Here is a 12,107-nt window from a genome sequence, read left to right as displayed (position 1 = left end):
GCTGCATGAAAATTTAGAGCTGTAACAAAAAGCAGAGGGTGGAAATAAAAAATGTGATCTGCAATCTCCTAAAAACCAATGCATCCTCTTATTTGGTGTTTTTTCTGTTATTTTTTCCCTCTTCTTTGCTGTTGAAAAACAGAGCACTCTTTTTCTCTCTGCTCTAGTTTTGATATTCTTTCACAATATTCACTTAGAAGCTTCATCACTTATTGATATCTAATATCCCAAAGAAAAAAGTCTCAAAACCATACCTTTCTATTTTAATCAAGCTTCGGTTTTGGATGACACCATGTCAATGCTTTGTTGAACTTTTCCGTAGATTCAAGCATTATTACATTCAAGGCATAAATAAAGCTTGGGTTAATAAACACACCATTTTTCCCATGGAAGAAAGTAAAGACAAGCGATTATATGTAAATATATTGGAAGGCGCTAACTTTATCATTTCTAGGATTTACCATAAAGTATTGTTTGGTGAGATCATTCTATAATCTTTCCACCTTTCATACCCATGTTTAGTTCTACAAGAGTAGTTAACTAGTTATACTCAGGTTTTATTTCCTTTCACATCATTTGATCTTGTGAATGCTGATTGGACCTCCTCCCCTACCCACAAATCATTCAGTACTTAGCGGTAGCATTCATATAAGATAAATTATCATCTTTGAAACAAACATGAAATAGTCACAAGGTAAAGTTTTGGGATGATCAAGCTACAGGACAAAGGCAAAGTACACATTACTGCAACGCCTGCCTTCAGTAAATTCAGATGCATTAAATAGCACATTCCACATCAACTCAATCTCAGTAAATGAGAACTAAGATGGAAGGAGAAAATGGAATATTACATCCTCTTTGATTAACTGCTATGTTGTAAGTAGTATTTTTCCAATATGGGAGCTTGACTCCATAATCCTGTGGCTCTCTGCAACTTGTGACAAAGGAAGTGATATGTAAACCACAGGCTTCACTCTGCCTTCTTCAATGGCAGGCCAGACATGTTTCTGTACATCAGCAATAATATGTGCCTTGTTCTCTACAGTCCGAGTCCGCAATCCAGCAGCTGATTTCAAAAGAAATTTACATAATTATTGACCAATAAGATAGTGCTTCCTATGAGAGCTGGCCATTCCTATAGAAAATGTTAAATGAGAAAAGTATACCAATTTAACACAAAATCAAGTCAACCACCCTGTTAGCTCAAACATTCAATTGCAAGCGTCTACCTTGGATAGTCAGGCGCCTTGCAAGTACACTTGACAAGTTGATTTCAGTGACAGAACCTCCTTGGAAACCAATAATAAATAGTCTCCCATCAAGACCCAAAGCATCTAGGTTTCTCTGAAGATAAGACCCACCCATATTATCTAATATTACATCAACACCTGCAATAAGCATGGATTAAATATAATATAAAAAAATGCTTCACGAGGTGAACCAAAAGGGGGGCACAATGCATTTACAACTAATATTACTAACCATTTACCTTTTCCTCCAGTCTCTTCCTTCACACGAGACACAAAATCTTCTGTCTTGTAATTTATAGCAACATCAGCTCCAAGCTCTTTTACAGCAATTCAGCTTCTCCTCACTTCCTGAAAAACCAGTCATTCAGGTTGAATAAAGCTGATTTACACATGGAATACCTTATCTAACAAACTCAGCAAACATGTTCTACTTGCCTGCTGTAACAAAAACTTTAGCTCCAATGTGCTTGGCTATTTGAATAGCAAATGTTCCAATGCCACTGGAACCTCCATGTATCTGTTGATATCAGTAGCTGATTTATTTCCAATCAAAATCCACTCTTCCTTTTCATGCACTTCTTGTATACAGTGACTGAGTGTTTTTCATTACCAATGGAGCAAGCACAAATGAGCTACTAAACAAATTGAAATCATTGTCCAGCAAGCAGATATATAGCCCCTCTGCCTGATCAAATAACTCTAATGTCCCTGATTTATTCTTTAGTTGTTATCTAGAAAGTGTTAGCATGAATGCTGATGATATTCCTATTGGGGAGTGTAATGGGCACCCCTAAATGTCAAACATATTTCTCCGTTTAATGTTTTAAACCCCTTATAACTCCGGAAATCAAACGTTTATTTGTTTGTTGTGTTTTGTGCATGGAATTGGTATCATACAACATAAACAAGAAAAAAACTACAATAATATGCAAACTGGAAATGAACTGCTGCCAATAAAATGTTATTTTCAGAATTCATAAAACCAAATACATGGCAGATTTATCGACTCACTAATTACTTCAGCATTATTGACATAATACTCCAGCCCATGCTTTCGAACTTACTGCTACAGTGCCGCATGAATAGTGCTGCTACAGTACTTTGTCCTTCAATCAGTCCACTACCTTCGTAATATCATTCCCTCAAAGCGGCATAAGCGTCTGACAAGTAGTGAAGAAGATATGAGCAAAATACCAAATCTGCCTGTAGCTGGAAATGCAACTAAACTGCCTGATAATGAAGCCGATAACAAAGAATTCCAAAGGCCAAACCCCAAGGGAATGACGTCTAGAATGTTACAAAAGAGGATAAACGTCCTCAAATGCCAAGAACGGAGCTGCAACTCCCACACAAATTTCTTCTCATATTCAACCTGTCTAATGAAGCCACAAATGCTTCCTTTTATTCTATTTTCAAGGGTCCGCTCAACTCATATGGGCAATGTGGGATAAAAGATGTGTAATATATAAAACATATATTAAAATACCCCTTATGTCTCCCTTGGGTACACATCCCCATAAAATAAATATTAAAGTAACACTTTAATATTTTACAATTAAATTAGACGTTACTTTAATAAAACTTCAGGCATTAAAATGTATTAGCAATCGAACTCCGAATAATGCGAGTGATAGCTCATCGGAAAGCTCTCACCGAGGAGTATCAAATCCAATCACCAAAATTGACCTGCACTGTGTCCTGCCGACTTACTAAAAATAGTAACTATGCCTAAAACTGAGTAAATCAACTTCGTTTTGGCCCAAACTAGAAATGACTAGGCCAAAACACTCCAGGATCCCATTAAACCCTTCATTAGCCCTCGGGACCATGTAGAACAAGGCTAACGCACACACACTTGGTCAATTGCTAAAATGGGGACATTACAGGGAGTATCCTAGCATTGCTATAAAGCATTGGGAAGATTGTTAGCATGACCGTGTGTTGCATTCATGACTATGTCATTGATGTCAACATACTAAGAAGATTGGTAGAATAGTAGAGAGAGATTAAGACCGTACAATTCAAGAAATGAAGGACGTCAAGCGCAGTTGGGGACATGTTCTACAAAGTGCCCTGATGATGTAGCTAAGAGCACATGTAGAAAGTTGAAGACTAGTGATAGTTTTTCGAGATTTACGTAAGACATTTTATAGACAGAGTTCCTAAGAAGTGGTTTCGGGTAATTGGTTAATATTTCCTAACAGGGATAGAATCTAGTTGAGCGTAATAAGACACAAGATATCTTGACGATGACGCCAATGAGTGCGCAAAGTCTAAAAACACACGTGTGGAATTTTTGTAATGACTGTGAGTCGACAGTAATATGTAATTATGAAAAGATGTAATGTAGTGAGGTCCTATTGTAGTTGTAATTGGAAAAGCCTCAAGGTCGACTCAATAAATTATTTTGAGGACTTGGTATAAAGGAAAGTTATTTTCCTTGTGATGAAGTATGGAATGTAGTATGAGATGCTTTTGAAATACAAAGAAAATAGTAAGTGCAGGTTACATACAAGCAATCAAAGGGATTATTTTGATGCGAGTTTGGGGATCTGGTATTGAGATCTGAGAAGTGTTTGGTGCGGAAGAGGCATGGTAAGAGGACAGAGAAAGAGTATGAGTTGCTAAGATTAGTTGTATTTTCTGTTATTCTGAAAGGAATAATACAGAGGCCAATTGGACAATGAGTTGGGTGATCTTACCCCTGAAGCTATTTGGACAATGAGTCCTTCTGCCTTCCACAACTTCTAATAGGGTTGGCACAACTCCTAACAGGGTTGGAATCTCCTCATAGGGATTCAAAGTCTCCTAATACGGATTGATGTGTACTAAATGTATTTCATTGGCTCCTAACAAAGTCCATTCTCTTACATGGAACTTATAATATATTAGTACATCATATTGTTGGTACCATCCTCTGATCAAGGGTTTCCCTAGTTAACATATCTGGTGTTACATGTTTGAAAATTAATAACTCTCAGTTATCTTGGTAGACTTTACTTTCTAACAGAAAGATCAACATGTTATAAAACAATGTTGTCTTCCAACATAAAGAGGCCACTAGCACAGACTGATAATTCTGAGTGATTTGTGTAGCATGAGAAAAATGATAAAATCCAGTATAGGGTTATAATAGAGCCCTTGAATTAGTGTTGGCAATGGTGTTTTCCAATTGAACAGTGGGGATACATGCCTGAAGCTATTTTAAAATACTAAGATGATCATACCATTTGAAATATAAAATATGTCAAGCCATTTCTATCAGTTCACTATTCACAAATCTTAAATCCCAAGTTTGTCCACAGAAGTTTTGCAAAAATTTAGTGAGGATCCACTTGAACATGTTTGTCAAAGTTGGACTACAAAAAGCCAACCAAGGAAGATTGTTTTGCAATCTTAGAGAGAGTTAAATAGAAAGACGGAGAAGCTACCAAAGCAGCCTTGGGAAAAGTTATTGTGAAAGCAATTCACATTATTCAGACATATGCAGCATAGATATTCATCTGTGAAAGCTATGAATACCATGAGGAGTTTAAAGTGCAACTTTATGATGAATACTGCCAGTAAGAAGAAATTGACTTGATAAATTTACACCCATCATGATAATCAGTCAAATAGGTACAAGCCTAGACTCAAGATAGTAACTTCAAATGTCAACTACAGTTTGGGCAATTTTAGCATCCTATTTATTTTACAATTGTCCCAATTAATGCAAATGTGTATACATGAACTATTCAACGGGAATATAAATATAAGGAAAAAACATGTCTTATCAAAAATAATTTATAGAAGGTCAAAAAAATCCTTGTTCATCATAAACAAAAAAATGGATGATTGACTAGGGTAGCTATGATAGCACCCATGTTGGGATGCTGTGCCTAAAAATTCACCAGACCTGCCGTAAGTAAATTCATTCACTGTTTCCTTATGTGGAATGTGGGTGAAGTGATACGTGAAAAATTCTGAAGATGACAAAAAAATTTCTTAAATTTAGGGATGGCTGGGGTCAGACGTCTTTGTGCATAATTTTGGATCAAATGTACAAAATAAACAAGAGCCTTGAGAAAATGGCTTGTATTTAAGAATTCAATATTAATTATCAAATCATTTGCACAGAATGTACAAAAATAAATAGCAAATCAAGAGATGTGGCTGACATTTGATAATTTAGTGTTAATTGCCAAATCTTATATGTTCAATTAGAATGGTTTTTGCCATAGTGCCAGCAGTATCAAGATTGAAAACCAAAAATAAATAGAATTCGCCTGAAATTTAATTGGAGAAATATGTTGTCTTTTTATCAGGATTCAACAAATGTTCTTTGTGCAGTTGAATCCTGATGTAAAGCATTACATCTTTTGACGCATAGAAAAAAACCATCTACTCAATAAAAAAATGACGTTTCCTACCAAAGCAACACAAAGGAAAAAAAACGGAAAAAATAAATAAAATTGGCTTTTCCCAACCAGAATGGTGGATCTAGAGGCATGTCATTTTTAAGCATGAATTAACAAATGTTTAAGGATAGGGTTTTCCCAAAGTTGCATGAACATGGATACGCACACAACTACGGATACACTATCAAATATATGTACATCCATCTTTTAAGACCCCAATATGGACAAGGCTGGATACAACATTAATAAAATTAACAAGAACACATACATATTTAAAACAATTTTTTAAGTTATTTGAGAAAGTTTTAAGTACTTCAAAAGAAATGTAGACAAATAAATGCAACATTAATAATGACTTAATTTAAGACTTTATAATATGCAAAACTGGAAGTTACGTTGGAAGGTAACTGAAAAAATGGGTTCCTGAAATTAAAAAACATTTCATTTATCTTTCTTAATTGTTGTAGGTTTTGTTTGTTCTAAAAAAATAAAATTAAAAATTTCACGAATGAAGTTTTTTAAATTAAATTTGGGAAGATTTACATCAAAATTTAAAAAAGTCAAATCACATGTTTAGAATTCAGTGCAGTTGAAAAATGAAGGTATTTTAGGCAGACACTGGTACAGTATTTGACGTGTATCTGGGTTGTATCAGATACGTATCTAAATTGGATATAGGGATGTGTGTTCGAGGAGGGGTGGGAGTTTTCAGCTACTCTGGGTTTTCCAATTTACTAAAATACTTAGTTACTGGATTCGCGTGTCAAACACCGGATCCGGATTTGGGTCTGATCCGGGTCCGGATCCTGCCCGGATCCTTGAGGATTCAGCACAGATCTGCATCAAAGGGAGGCAAAAAAAGTTAATAATGTGGGCCCAATTAAGTTTTTAAATTTTTTTTTCTTGGGCAAACCTTAAAATAGTCATTATGCAAGTTCATTTACACTCACATTTGCTCTCTATTTTGCTCTCTCATAGTTGCTAGTTTGAAGTAAAATGCTTTGATTCTAAGGAGATCGGTTGTGGACCCTTGCAAGAAGTGTTTCAGTTATGCATTTGAACCATATTCTTTAGTTTTCATAGATTATTGATTTATTTCTAGTTTTCCAAATTTTCAAGTTTTTGTGTAAGTGTTAAGCATGGTTTTCTTACATTTTTTTTCTAGATTGCAAGAATAGAACAATGAGTAGTCAAAGCTAAGTGGGTAGGGGGTTGGATCACCAAGATTCAAAATTGATAAAGGGTCTCCTCTATGGAGACACACAATGTCCTGGGGGTGGGGCATACATATGGAAATGTAATTATTGCAATGTACAACATAGAAACTCCTATTCTCGAGTGAAACTATTTTTTTGGGCCCTTTGGATGAAGGAATTAACATGTGTGAGGGTAGTGGGACAGATAAGAAAGGATTACCAGCTGCACAAATAGCAGCGTTAGCAAAAGAGCAAGAAAATGTTGATAGAGCAGTTGCAAAAGCAAAACGTGGTGCTTCCAAAAGAACAAATACACCAACACCACCTTCTAATCAAACAAGAACAAGAACACATCCTTTTTTGCCTATGCCAACTACAAATGATGAAGATGCAAACCCATCTCCATTGACTTGCAAGAGAGGCCCACTCGATAGGGCATTCCAAAATGAATTGAAAGACATTATTGATCACAAAATTGGACGTTGTTTAATTGCAAATGGTGTTTCACTTATTTTTGTGAGATCACCTTATTTTAGGGAGATGGTGCAAGCAACCAAAAAAGCACCCCATGGTTATAGACCACTTGGTTATGAGAAGTTGCACACTACCATATTACATGATGAGAAGAAATCTCTAGAGGCTGAACTTCAACCAACAAGAGATTCTTGGGCTCAATCAAGTGTGTCTATTATTTCGGATGGGTGGAAAGATTGTAAAAACTGTCCATGGATCAATGTTATTATTGTATGCCCAAAGGGGGCAATGTTCTTGAAGGCAGTTGATTGTGAAGGGAAAGTGAAAGATTCTGAATTTATTTATTTCTCACTAATGCCATAGAGTCAATGGGTCCTAATAATGTTGTCCAAGTGGTCATGAACAATGCAAAATATTGCAAGGCTACAGGGATAATTGAAGAGGCTAGATATGATCATATCTTTTGAACACCATACACTGTCCACTCTCTCAATTTGGTGATGATATCAATTGGCATCAAAATAGATTGGGTGAAAAGGATATATGAGGAAGTTGAACATATTCAAAAGTTTCTGACAAATCACCGCATGTCACAAGAAATTTTTAGGATTTTCTCGGACTTGGAATTATTGAAGGTAAATTTGTAAATTTAATATTCAATTATATATTATTGGATTCCATAATATTTTTGTTTTTATTTACATTAACATGTTTAAATTTTTAAATGTATAACTAGCTTGAGTTTAACATGTTCTTGAATTGCTGAAACCTACTTTGCCTCTCACACAATTGTCTTGAGATGACTTGTGAAGGTAAAGGAAACATTGAAACAGATGGTCATTAGCCCACAATGGGGCATTTGGAAGAAGTCTAATACAACAAGGGCCTTAAATGTGAGAAGAATGATATTAGATGAGGATTGGTGGGGTCTTGTGACTTATGTGTTGGAAGTTGTAGTCGGAGTATCATAACTATTATGTTAGTACTTGTTATCGGGTTGGGTAGCTGGGTGCTAAGGAAATGCGTCAGTTGGTTTCCAACCAACCGACCCTTCTATAAGAACTTGGATGATTGTCAATATACAGTTGTGGGTTTTCTGGTATTAATAAAGAAATCATTTCCTTGCCTACTGGATTGGGGTATTACTAGTACGTTCTATGTTTTATGCATGTGTATATCTATTGTGTTATTTTGTATCTGTGAACTTGAGAGATATTACACGCTACATTTTTGGCAACATTGCCTAAGTTCGGATTTGGAGGTATTATGCTAGACAGGATGGACTAATGGGAAGACCATTTATACCTTGCATCCAAATTACTAATAGCGACGGAGAGGAGGAAATAACTAGGGAGGATCAATTGACACGTGACCTGGTGACAGCGTGCGAAGTTGCGGTCGAGCAGTACATGCAAAGGGAAGCCTGTGAGAGGACGGTTCTTGAGAGCACGATATGTGACGAACTCTCCATACCATCGGCGATGCATGATCTCCTAGGAAAAATTGCTCGGCTTTTAGCAAGGAACTTAGTACATATTGAGGACGAAAGAGCACAGATCGAGAGGGAATGAAGAAGGCAACAAGTTCTTCAACAGTTTACAGAGAGGAGCACGTGGGATCACAAATTAGAGGAACCCAATAAGCCAAGAAAGGCAGATAGGCACTGAATTACTTCATGCCCCTGATTCAAAATAAATACTGGAGGACAGCACCAGAGGATGAAACTAAGGAGGAAGTCGCCCTAAGAACCTTACGTCTCCAGCAGCAAGAAGAGAGATGCCGTAACTTGAGAACACAAGGGGATTCCCACCGAAGTCAGGAAGGGTGGATTCAACATATCATTGAGGAACTAGCCAATTTGGTTATTTCAGAAACACCAGGAAGGCAGTTCAGGTGTGTTGTGAGGTTTTCACACATTGCCCCAAATCTTGGGAACCCCCTTTCTAGAATATTGAGAAACGAAGAGAAAACAAGCATTTCATTCTCAATCATAATTGGCAATGATAGTTGCCCAAATCGGGCGTCCTTTGAAGCCGCAGAGAAGGAATTGGAATGGTATCATCTAGGATGGTACAAAGCAAGGCAAGGGTTTGACCCTAATGGTCTTATCAAGGCATCTCATGAAAACGAATTTGGGCATGTTCCCACTATAGAAGACTTTTGGGCCAATGCCAAAGATGACTTTCATGTGAGAAAGCTAGCTTTCTCAAGGCTGACGGTAAACATAATGAGGGCTATTAGATGGAGAGGCCTCGATATTCCGGATCAACTCGAGGATGGTGGAAATGTGTTGAGAAAAGACTATGATATAGTAAGAAGGAACAAATTTGAATCTAGTGGATTGGGATGACTATCAAGATCCTTCCTTGGAAGTAGTTACAAGGGTAGTGGATTTACATACCGAATCGTGGTATAATGAAGGACTAAGGAAGCTACAAAGGCAAAGGATTCCCCTTACCTATGAGATGGCGAAGCCAAAAGAAAGACAAGCAGAATCAGTGGGACACAGGAATGAAAGAAATAGTCGGCAACAAGAAACGATTAGAAATGGCAAGAAAGTTTTGGAGGTAGAGAAGGGCAAAGAACATCCAGAGTCTCCAGCCAAGAGACAGCATGCAGCGCCATCACGAGAGAGTATAATTGAGGCTAGAGGCCAAGAGGTCAATTCGAGTGATAAAGGGGCCGCGGTGGAGGTGAGCTCTAATTCGGAATCAAGTGGCTATAGTGAAAGCACTTAATACTCCCCTCTCTCGGAGAACCAGCAAGGAAATGATATGGAAGAAACTAGTAGAGAAGAAGATGGACCAATCGACATCGAGGCAATAAGTTAGGAACCCGAGGCCATTGGTGATGCTTTGTTAGTCGAACCAAATCCAGATTTGGGGAGATGCACTGCGCCACTATGGTTAAGACAAATGCTTATGCCAAGAGGCGAGGTGATAATGGCCCATACAGCTGAGGACATCCAAGGGTTAATGGAAAAGGGTGATAGCGAGAACCAAAAACAAATGGCAAGAACGGTGGCAAGGGTAATCAGGAGCAACAATGATGATCACCGAAAGGTTCAGATTGCTATTCCAACAATCAACAAGGCAGTGAATGAGATTGTGGCCCAAGAATACGGGATAGTAGAACATAACTTGGGAAGAAATACAGATGATATGGAGTGTGAGGAGGTCTAGGAAGGTATAGCATCAATCAGAGAAAGGTTAAGGAAGGCAAATGAAAGGATAGTAAAGTTGGAGGCTGAGAACAAATATTGCAGAGATAGCCAGCCCATCCAACAGCTGCACCAGGCAGCCCTTCCTCAAAACAGTGAGAGCAATTCAGGAGAGATATCAGCTCAGTTACATGAAGTCAAGGATTGGATCCATGATACAATCCAAGATGGGCGAAATTTCTTGCCTTCCTTCGTCTCGACATTCCAGTCATTAGTAACCGTTAGAAACAAGTTCAGATTATTCGAAGAAGAGTGGAAAGGTTTCTTTCCCATCAGAGATTTGGCTATTCCTAGGCTATAGGCGTTCATTGGGCTACCAGAGGCACATTTGCAAAGGGCCAGGTTTGTTGATGAGAGAGGATTGAGTATAGTTGAATCTTGGTTTGTTGCATTGACTACCAGATTTAGAACACTTGAAGAGATACATAATGAGATTGCACGACACAGTTCAAGCGTCGACACTTCTATTTCAACCATGATGAGCGACGTTGGGGTGGCACTTGATTTTTAGGATATTAGAGAAGAAGATATCAATGAAACAGATTTTGGATCGAGATTGGATGAGTTGAAAAAGGTTGCTATCAAGAGAAAACATTTGGGCGCCCTTTCCTCTCAGCGCTTTTATTGGATTTGCAAAGGAATATGAGAAGGATCACGAAAGAATACTACAAGCAGCAAATAGCGTGGCGAAAACAGCAAAACTCAAGGCAAAGCACACACCGTGTCCTCCTATGGAAGAAGTTAATGAAAGGCTAGCTAAGTTCATTGCCTTAGCTAAGAAAATGAAAGAAAAGGGAAGAGTTATATTAAAAGATCATTTGATGTAAGCCCAAGTGGCAAATTTCCCTTTCTTCTAGAATAGGACAAGTGTCTATTTTTGATTGGCCACCATTTTGGTGCCTTCTCATTGGTTGTCACTTTTTACACTTTTTTCATTGGTCCATTGACGAGGTGGCAGCTTCTCATTGGCCGATGGGGTGGCAACCCTAATTAGGGTTTTGAGGATCCAATCTAGATCGTTGATCTTGTTTTGATCTCCACCGTCCATTCTATTTCTAGCCTCTATAAAAGGCCATTTGCTCTCATTTGTAAAGGGTCGAAGAAATTGTTGCGAAAATAATACCAAAATTACTCTCTTTTTCATTGATGCGATGATTGGCATGTTGATCAAGAAAATTGGATGTTATTGCATGCTTTCTACTTCCACTTAGTTAGATTTTGTTTCAAGTTGTTTTAAGTTGGTTGCATTTTAAGTTGTTTAAGTGAAGTTAAAGTAGATGGATAGTTGTATGGTAGCATTGGTAAATGTTTGATAGGGATCAGTACTAGGCCACTAGCATCCTAGCGGCTGGTTGGGAAGCTTTGTGTGGTAAACTAGTTTATTTTTCCTTTGAATCATTGCACCTATGGAAGTGAGGCCGCTGGTCAACTCTCATTAGGTTCGATCCCTGTCCATTTGCTAACCTTTCATTCATAGGAGTAGGAGTAGAATAGTGAGTAGCTAGGTAGTTGAAGTTTAGAGAGGAGAAAGTTAGAGTAGATCAAGTATCAGAACGCATCCACTCACCTT

The 12,107-nt window shown here is 37.7% G+C and overlaps 1 pseudogene across 1 annotated transcript in view; it reads right to left on the bottom strand.

The window, feature by feature from the left end:
- Positions 1-410: 410 nt before the first annotated feature.
- The window catches only part of LOC149545363 (uncharacterized), a 126,154-nt pseudogene continuing 114,457 nt past the window's right edge, over positions 411-12,107 (bottom strand). Inside the window, exons 3-6 of the transcript XR_016353574.1 lie at positions 1,682-1,767; positions 1,490-1,594; positions 1,230-1,388; positions 411-1,066 (exon numbers count right to left, since the gene is read on the bottom strand). The product of XR_016353574.1 is annotated as an uncharacterized LOC149545363 (transcript). The remainder of the gene's footprint in view (positions 1,067-1,229; positions 1,389-1,489; positions 1,595-1,681; positions 1,768-12,107) is intronic.

The sequence above is a fragment of the Cupressus sempervirens genome, chromosome 7 (genome assembly GCF_028749045.1).
Source record: "Cupressus sempervirens isolate cs-2001-9-10 chromosome 7, ASM2874904v1, whole genome shotgun sequence".
In the NCBI taxonomy this organism is placed as follows: Eukaryota; Viridiplantae; Streptophyta; class Pinopsida; order Cupressales; family Cupressaceae; genus Cupressus; species Cupressus sempervirens.
Note: the sequence above shows the minus strand (reverse complement) of the source record. Positions and strands in the feature narration are given on the sequence as shown.